The sequence below is a fragment of the Balaenoptera ricei genome, chromosome 16 (genome assembly GCF_028023285.1).
Source record: "Balaenoptera ricei isolate mBalRic1 chromosome 16, mBalRic1.hap2, whole genome shotgun sequence".
NCBI classification, from domain to species: domain Eukaryota; kingdom Metazoa; phylum Chordata; class Mammalia; order Artiodactyla; family Balaenopteridae; genus Balaenoptera; species Balaenoptera ricei.
In genome coordinates this window covers 115714050-115721467 of record NC_082654.1, presented here as the reverse complement: position 1 = coordinate 115721467, position 7418 = coordinate 115714050, and positions in this window count along the sequence as shown.

Sequence of the window (7418 nt, the reverse complement as noted above, 5' to 3'; positions counted from 1 at the left end):
ATTAAAGTTCAAGGGACTTCTGAATTCCAAAGCTTGAGCAGAAGGGCAGCAGGGTGTGGCCACGTCACCGTGGGTTTCTGTGGCTGGAGTGCCGTGGAGGGGTGGGCTGGAGAGGCCCCTCCTTGAGGACACGGTGGGAGCAGTCTCCCTCGGAGCCCCAGACGCTGACCCGCAGCAGTGAAAGCCAGGAACCTGGCCTTCGAGCTGGGTACCACCACTTGCCCTAATGAGCAACTCAGCATCTCTATTTCCTCACCCCTAAGATGAGGACCACAGCCAGGGTCTAATTGCCATGCTTTGGTTGCGGGGTGTCAAAGGAGCTAAAAGACACATGGGCCCATGGAAAGCACTCAGTATATTAGTGCTCTTATTTTTAGTACAACATCTTGTTGAATCTTCCTGACAACCCCACTGAAGAGGCCTGTGGTCCCTTTTGCAGCTAAGGAAAGTGGAAAACACGGATGTCCTGCTATCCTCCGCAGGCGGAGGGCGGAGGCCTCCTCCGGGCCGGGGCAGCAGGCCGCCTTGCGAGCCTCACAGGCCCCGTGGGAATCTAACTTGTACTCTGGACAGAGGAGGGCTCTGAACTGGCTTTCATCCTGCAGGACACTCGGGCTGTGTAGTGAGAAGAGTTATGAGAACTGAGGATGCCCACGACCTTTGGCAGGCAGAGCGCTCAGAAATGTTTGCCGTGGCGATCACTGACGCTTCGTGTGAGAAGGCCGAGGCAAGTCCTGGTGGCCTCGGGCCCAGGGGCGGCCGGGAAGGGTGCCCAGAGGGAGAAGAGCCCTTTCCTCCCAGTGCCTCTGGGCTAAGAGAGGGTCTGACCGTGGATGGAGCCCAGAACAGGCACCTCCCCAGGAGGACCTCTGGGCAGGAGGCCGGAGCCCACGATGTCATCGCTCTCAGTCTCCAAGCCTGTGAGCCAGCGCGGCCAGCACACCCGGCCACCTGCTGTCCCCAGGAAACCCCTGCTCGAGGACGACGCATCTGCCCAGTGCCCCCTTGGCACTCCTCCCCGCCTCTCGGACCTCCCCCTCGGGGACTTCTGGTCCCCATCCTGATGCAGCAGCTGGAGTTGCCGCCCCCTCAGCCCATGTCCCTCCTGCCCTCCCAGGCCCAGCCTGTTCCAGGACAAAAGACACAGAGGCCCTGACACATGAGCTCCCCTTGAGGAGCGGGGAGGGGATGGCAGACAAGGCAGGGGACCCAGCTGGGAGGAGGGATCCCAGGCATTAGACTGGGGGCTCACGGGGAGACACCAAGCCTACATCGGGCCACTGACCGCGAATGAGCACCACGCCGGGCTGGGAGCACAGGAGGCCGGGGCTGTGGGAGGCCCTTGCTCGGGCCCTGGGCACACCCGCTCGGGCTGGTGGGGTGGCAGCCGGCTTTCCACCCCAGCACAGAGTAGGCTCTGGTTTCAGGCTCCTGGGCTGGTTCAGTGCTGATCAATAAATCAGGTCAGGGACTTCCCTGGTGGCGCAGTGGTTAAGAATCCACCTGCCAATGCAGGGGACACGGGTTCGAGCCCTGGCCCGGGAAGATCCCACATGCTGAGGAGCAACTAAGCCCATGCGTCACAACTACTGAGCCTGCACTCTAGAGCCTGCAAGCCACAACTACTGAGCCCACGTGCCACAAGTACTGAAGCCCACACGCCTAGAGCCTGTGCTCCACAACAAAGAGAAGCCACCGCAATGAGAAGCCCATGCACCACAACGAAGAGTAGCCCCTGCTCGCTGCAACTAGAGAAAGCCTGCATGCAGCAACGAAGACTCAAGGCAGCCAAAAATAAATTAAAAAAAAAAAAAAATCAGGTCAACAGACACTGGGTTCAGGCACAGAGAAATGGCCTGAACTGGCCTCCTTCTTGCCCAGCTCCTGCTGGCTGGCCTGGGACCCGTGTCCAGGCTGACACTGGAGGCCGAGCCAGGGTGGGACTAGGCGGGGGACACAGGTGGTGACGTTCACAGGTGCCTGAGGGGCCGAGGGCGCTGGAGAACACTCTCCCCAGCCTTCCGTTCCCCAGGAGTGGCAGCTCTGGCCCCCTGGAGGAGCAATGCCCAGCAGAGGGGCCTGTGGAAACCAGGCAGCACGTGGGTGTGAATGTGGGACAGGCTTGCTGGGAGTCAGGAGGAGCCAGTCTGCGGGAGGCCTCAGACCTGGCTGTTCAGGGACATCTTAGAAACAGTGATGAGACGGCATAACAGGATCATTATTGTTGTGAGTGCTTGCACTACGTCAGGCGCTCCACTAAGCCATCATAGCATGGTGAGCTAGGCAAGGGTGGTTTCCTCCCATGACAGATGAGAAAACGGAGGCCCAGAGAGGGTCAGTGTCTCACCCAAGGTCACACAGGCAGCAAGCACTGGGCAGGACTTGGGTAGAGCCCTCTGAGACTCCAGATTCAGGGCTCTGAGCTGACCTGTCTTCCTCTGAGAGGGGGATGGCTCTGTCAGGGGCAAGGGGCTGAGTCAGGGTCTGCTCTGCGGCACCCAGGCAGCAGCTCTGGAAATGTCACCCTTGGACCACAGACCACCTCTGAGAGAGTCTAAATTTGGAAAACAATATGTGGGGTTTTTTTAAAATAAATTTATTTATCTATATTTTATTTTTGGCTGCGTTGGGTCTTCGTTGCTGCGTGGGGGCTTCCTCTAGTTGTAGTGAGCAGGGGCTACTCCTCGTTGCGGTGCACGGGCTCTAGGCGCACGGGCTTCAGTAGTTGTGGCATGTGGGCTCAGTAGTTGTGGCGCACAGGCTTAGTTGCTCCGTGGCATGTGGGATCTTCCCGGACCAGGGCTCAAACCTGTGTCCCCTGCATCAGCAGGGAGATTCTTAACCACTGCACCACCAGGGAAGTCCAATATGTGGTTTTAATATATCGTCGGGACAATCTTTGTAAACAATCACAAAGCGAATACTGCATAAACAAAGACATTCTAAAAAGAGGCTTGGCAGGCCCCGGAGATGGAAGCCTTGAGTTGTGTGGCTGAGTCCCTGTCTCTGTGGGCCTTGTCCCTCCTGCGTGTAGGGCTGGCTGCGCCCCAAGGACAGCTGAGTGTACTTTGGAGACAGCCAACAACTATTAGCCCTGAGAAAATTCTAACAGTTGCTTCTTGGAGTATCTTCTGCAGGAGGGGCCAGCGGGCAGGTGGTCAGGGGTGGCTGTTTTCCCAGTAAGTGAGGCGCAGAGGGGGCTGGGGTGAAGGGGCTACGGAAGCTGCACTGGCCATTCCTGGGCTGGCTCTGCAAGGCCCTCCCCGTCACCTGAGCCCATCTGCTCCTCTGGGGACTGCAGGCGCTCATGCCACCCGAAGCACGTATGTCTGCTTTTGCTCCCAGTTCTCTGTCCCAGAGCCCCATAGATGGTGGCACCACGCCCCTAGTATGATCTCATCAAGGCTGAGAGGGCTGCCCAGGGCAGGGAGAAGGCTCCCACTCTGACAGCTGGACAGACGCCTCTAGCAGGCTGCTCGGTGCCAGGAACAGCTGCCTGCACGTGTGAGCGAGGCCCTGACCTGAGAAGCTCCCGTCCCAACAAAGAGCCTATGTGAGCTCGGAAACACCCAGTCGCTGCCCTGACCATCTTGCCCCTGCCAAGGACAACGCTCTGGATGGCTCACAAGCCCAGATGTCTGCCAGAGACCTCACTCCTTGGCCAGAGTCTCTGCTGAGGCTCAGAGGAGCCCAGGAGGAGGTGGGCCACCTCTGACTCTGCATTAGCAGCCCTTAATCACGGCCTAGGCATGTGACACAGGCGCAGCTGGTTCACAGCAGAACACCCACAGCTGAGCCCCTGCTGCCCCCTGTCCTTCCAGCAGCAAACCCACAGATGTGCCTCAGAGGGGTGGGGGCAGTCCTCGTCCCGGAATCAGGGGATCCCACTGCACAGGATCCACAGGCCTCCTGAAGCTGTGTCCAACAGAAACTGACCGCTATGTTTTGGTCTGCGTGCTCTCGTCTAGCTTTCATCAATTCTTAAAGAAACCCATGGCCCAAAGAAGGTCAGAACTGGAGTCTAGGACACAGAGGGCTCCAGGACTCCCTGGCCCTGCACAGGCTGCAAGCACATGTTATGGGTGGAGTCGAGTAGGGGGAGTCGGGGTAGGAAGGAAAAGATGTCAGTTTCCTCTGTGGATAAGACACATCTCTCAAATCTTGCAAAATCTTAGAGACAAAATGCATTGCACAATTTGAAATTATATAATTTGGAAACTTAAAACTTGGGACATTCTGGACACTTTTTGATCATACGGTTGGCTGGATACCTAGATCAGGTCTTCCACGAAAAAGCTGGACAAAATATAAAAATAATCTTCTAAAATGCATGAAAGAGCCAGAAAAGCAAGAACTTCTCAAGTCAAAACATTTAGACAATATGGAAATCCAGAAAGACAAGCCAAGATCCACTGCCAGTATTTGGCCTGAGGGAATTTGCCAAACAAGGTGAACTTGAATTTTGAGTTTTATGACTTCCTGGTGAGCAGTGGATGTAAGTCAAAGCCCACGACTAGCTCAGATTTCTACAGGAGATCATCATAAAGATGAGATCCTAATCGGCTATACTCTCAAGTCAGGAATGTGTGAACGTAAAATCAAACTGGCTCATCGATGAAGAACTGTCCTCCAAATAGAGTCACTGACTGGTTTAATACAACCATCTGGATGCTCAGATATCTTTTTTTTTTTTTTTTTTTTTAGGAAAAAGCTTTCTTGAGGTAAAATTGACATACGATAAACTGCATATATTTAAAGTGTACAATTTGATGTTTTGACACATCTGTATACACTCATGAAACTATTACCACAGTCAAGATAATGAAGTCATCCACTGTCTTCCGTCCAGTTAAGTAAGTTCCCTTTGTAACCTCTCCTTCCAACATCTGCCTCATACTGTGTGTAAGAAATCATCGCCTAACCCAAAAACATGAAAAATCACACCCATGTTTCCTAAGATTTTAATAGTTTTAGCTTTTACATTTCAATCTTTGATCCCCTTTGAGTTCATTTTTATACATGGTGTGAGGTAGGGTTCTACCTTCATTGGTCTGCATGGGGACAGCCAGTTGTACCAGCATCATTGCTGAAGTCTAATCTTTCCCTATTGAACTGACTTAGCACCTTTGTCTAAAATCAATTGATCAGGACTTCCCTGGCAGCACAGTGGTTAAGAATCCACCTGCCAATGCAGGGGACACAGGTTCGAGCCCTGGTCCGGGAAGATCCCACATGCCGCAGAGCAACTAACCCCGTGCACCACAACTACTGAGCCTGTGCTCTAGAGCCCGCAAGCCACAACTGCTGAGCCCGCGCACCACAACTACTGAAACCCATGCGCCTAGAGCCTGTGCTCCACAAGAGAAGCCACTGCAATAAGAAGCCTGTGCACTGCAATGAGGAGTAGCCCCCACTCGCTGCAACTAGAGAAAGTCTGCACGCAGCAACGAAGACCCAACGCAGCCAAAAATAAATTAATTAATTAATTTTAAAAAATGCTTAAAAATAAATAAATAAAATCAATTGATCATAAACATGAGAGTTTATTTCTGGATTCTCAGTTCTATTCCACTGGTCTGTAAAGTCTGGCCTTATGTCAGTACCACACTGTCTTGATTATTGTAGCTTTGTAGAAAGTTTTGAAATAGAAAAGGATGAGCCTTCCAATTTTGTTCTTTTTCAAGATTATTTTCACTATTCTGGGTCCCTTGTATTGCCATATGAATTTTAGGATCAGCTTGTCAACTTCTTCAAAGAAACAAGCTGGGATTTTGATAGGTATTTTTACAACTGTAGATCAATTTGGGGAGTATTGCCAACTTAATGATACTATCTTCCACTCCATGAATATGGATGTGCTTCCATTTAGTTAGGTTTTCTTTCATTTCTTTCAACAATATTTTATAGTTTTCAGTATCTAATTCTTGCACTTTTGTTAAATTATTCCTAAGTATTTTATTCTTTTGATGCTATTGTAAATGGAGTTTTTAAAAATTTCACATTGGGATGTTCATTTCAAGTGTTCACAGGTACAACTGATTTCTGTCTATTGATTTTGTATCTTTCAACCTTGCTGAACTTGTTTATTAGTTCTAATAATTTTTTAGTGGATTCATTAGGATTTTTCATGTGAAAGATCATGCCATGTGCAAATAGAGAATTTTACTTCTTCCTTTCCAATCTGGATATCTTTCTTCTATTTCCTTTTCTTGCCAAATTGCCAGGGTATAACTTCCAGCACAATGTTAAATAGAAGTGGCAAGAGCAGACATGTTTGTCTTGGTTTTGATTTTAGGGGGAACACCCTCAGTCTTTCAACATTAAGTATGATGTTGGCTATAGGCTTTTCGTGGATGCTATTTAGAAGGATGAGGAAGTGCCCTTTTATTCCCAATTTGATGACTGTTGTTATTAAAGTATTGAATTTTGTCAAGTGATTTTTCTGCATCGATTGAGATGACCATGAGTTTTGTCCTTTATTAATATGCTATATTACATTAATTGTTTTGGGATGTTAAACTAACCCTGCATTCCTTGGATAAACCCCATTTAGTTATTGTATATAGTCCTTTTTATATATTGCTAAATTCAGCTTCCTACTATTCTGTTGAGTAATTTGTGTCTATATTTGTAAGAGTTATTGGTCTATAGTTTTATTTTCTTGTGATGTTTTTGTCTGGCTTTGGAATCACAGCAATATTAGCCTCATAGAATGAGTTGGAAAGTGTTTCCTAGTATTCTATTTTTTTGAAGAGTATGTGAAGGATTGGTAGTAATTCATCTTTAAATATTTGGTTTAACTTACCAGTAAAGATATCTGAACCTAGACTTGTCTTTGAGGGTAATATTTTGATTACTATTTAATTTCTTCACTTGTCATAGGTCTGTTCAGCTGTTCTATTTCTTCTTTTTTTTTATATAAATTTATTTATTTTATTTATTTATTTTTGGCTGGGTTGTGTCTTCGTTGCTGTGCATGGGCTTTCTCTAGTTGCGTCAAGGAGGGGCTGCTCTTCGTCCTGGTGCGCAGACTTCTCACTGTGGTGGCTTCTCTTGTTGCGGAGCACGGGCTCTAGCCCCGCAGGCTTCAGTAGTTGTGGCTCGCGGGCTCTAGAGCACAGGCTCAGTAGTTGCGGCGCACGGGCTTAGTTGCTCCTCGGCATGTGGGATCTTCCCGGACCAGGGCTCGAACCCGTGTTCCCTGCATTGGCAGGCAGATTCTTAACCACTGCGCCACCAGAGAGGCCCCTCTATTTCTTCTTGAGTCAGTTTCAGTAGTTTGGTCTTTCTAGGAATTTCATCTAAATTATCTAATTTGTTGCATTCAACTGTTCATAATATTCTTTACAATTATTTTTATAAGGTTAACTCCAGAAATTCCATTGGGTTTATTTTTATAACTTCTTATTTTTTTTGAT